Source organism: Myotis davidii, unplaced genomic scaffold (assembly GCF_000327345.1).
Source record: "Myotis davidii unplaced genomic scaffold, ASM32734v1 scaffold684, whole genome shotgun sequence".
NCBI classification, from domain to species: domain Eukaryota; kingdom Metazoa; phylum Chordata; class Mammalia; order Chiroptera; family Vespertilionidae; genus Myotis; species Myotis davidii.
The window spans coordinates 756470-758818 of NW_006295564.1; positions in this window are offsets into that span (position 1 = coordinate 756470).

Genomic DNA, 2349 nt, shown 5'->3' on the forward strand with positions numbered 1-2349 from the left:
TCTAACATTCAGGACATAAGAGAAACCTACCCTCTTTCTCACTCTTTTTAAAAGTGAAATATTACAGATCCAATTAAAGCCCAAACCTCTCAATTCTTTTTTTCTCTCCCCAAAGATAATCATTATCCTGAAGCTGATTTAGGAACACTTTTGTACTTTTCTAATTATATCCATACTATCCATACTCACTTATATTCATAAATAATACATACAAGTGTTTATGTGTGGGGAAACATGAAGCCAAACCAGAAATTCCTTCTTGGGATGCTTTTATTCTCCATTTCTCCATCTTAAATAGTAATTCTACATATGTTTTGAATAAAACTTTGCTTTATCAATATGAAATTACTCCAATTATAAGCCTTTCATTCCATATTAATGTGTGTTTAGCTTTAAACCAAATAAAATTACAGAAAGACAAGCCAAACCTCCCTAAAGGCTCCATGTAGAATACTTTGTAATCCATAGTCTAATTATGACTTTTAAAACACAGAACTTAGAAAAGTAATTACATCTTAATAAGTTTGTTCATTTATTAAATTGGGTTTACTCTAAAATATTTATGTTCTTATGTAAATGGAACAGATCTAATTAAGCAAGTCAACAAGGAAAAGCAGTTACACACAGAACTAAAATCTTTTTCTTTATTCAAACTTAAAGTGCTAATCATTATTGGAAAAGAATTACCAATTTTCCAAATTGTTAATGCCAATTCTATCCCTTCAAATATTATTTTCAATCTGAATATATAACTTATGGGGAGCTGGTACTGCAAGCTACTAAATGTGATTAGCACATTTAATGAACTCACCCCTAATGCCTTGGTAGGGCCAGGCCAAATGATTTCATGGGCCTTATATGGCCTGTGGGCCGGGCATTCCCCATCCCTGATTCTACTTGAAAGTAACTCATTCATGAATCTTTCTACCTTGGCAATCATGAATCTATCGGATTCATGATTTCACACCTGACATTTTTCTTTGGAACTCCAATATGGAGGTAAACCAGACAAATGCATACCTGTTTTTCTAAAGACTTTTGAACACACTTTTGTACAAATCAATGCCAATGGCTACATTAAATGTAGATGAAAAAGAGTTCTTTTGGATGAGTTTGGCACCTATAAAATACTCAACTAAATTGTGACTATTACTTTCAGTCAAATAGATGATCAAAGACATCTTTTCTCCTTTTGATCCTGGTTGTTCAGATCCTATTGCCTTACTCATCAGCACAATTCGCTGAGTTTGTAGATAAAATCTGCAGAAACCCTCAGCAATCAACAGGCAACTCCACAGTCTTTTAACTATATTGCTTTACCTTATTTTAGCACCGTATATTTCCCTACCACTTTACACCACGATATTCCTACATTGAAATCACTATGTATACTAAAAGGTGGTGAAGGAAAGCAGTTGTCAAATGGAGCAAGATCTGAGCATTTACACACCTGAACTCTCCAGTGGACAGTTCCATGGCCAAACAATCTAGTCACAAAGGGAGGGGGGTTAAACTAAAATTATGACTATCCAGTGCCTTGATTATTTTGAAGGCCGAAGTGGGTTCATCTGTGTTCTGATACCTGCTTCCTGGTAACACTGAATGGAGCTCAACTCAGCATTTAATTTTTGCTCATACCACTTTCCCAAACAATCATGAGGAACATAAAGAAAGGAAATATTCTACTTAATAAATACAATGACAGTGTGGGGAATAAATGCTTACTTTAAAAAATAGCTTTTCATTCATTTGGTCAATATAAAATAAATATATCCTCATTATAGAAGATTTTGAAAATGTCAAAAACAAGAAAGAAATTAAAAAATCATGTTTGTAGCCCCAATCCAAAGATAACTGTTAATAATACATCAGTGCATTTCCTTTGGGCTTTTAGTCATGCACAGTTTTTAAAAAAAACATTGCTGTGATCATCCTATATATAGAATATATATATACTTTTGTGTCCTATTTTCACTTCCAATTATAACACAAGCAAAAATGCATACTTTGAAAGCTGATGTGAGTACAGGGTTTAGTAAAAATATGTGTTTCATTTGAACTGGAAGTCAAAATTATATTACTTTGAAATCATAAAACATATTTCTTCATCATTTTATCACTCCCTCTTGCATTATTTAAGCTGAACATTACATTTTTTTCTAGATTTTGGAGTTTTATCTCTTTTGGACAGTAAATATGATTGCTAGCAGTTATTATATTTCATGACAAATTAAAAATGCTGTTTTAGCCCAGCCAGCAAGGCTCAGTGGTTGAGTGTCGACCTATGAACCAAGTCACGGTTCAATTCCCGATCAGGGCATATGCCTGGGTTGCGGGCTTGATCCCCAG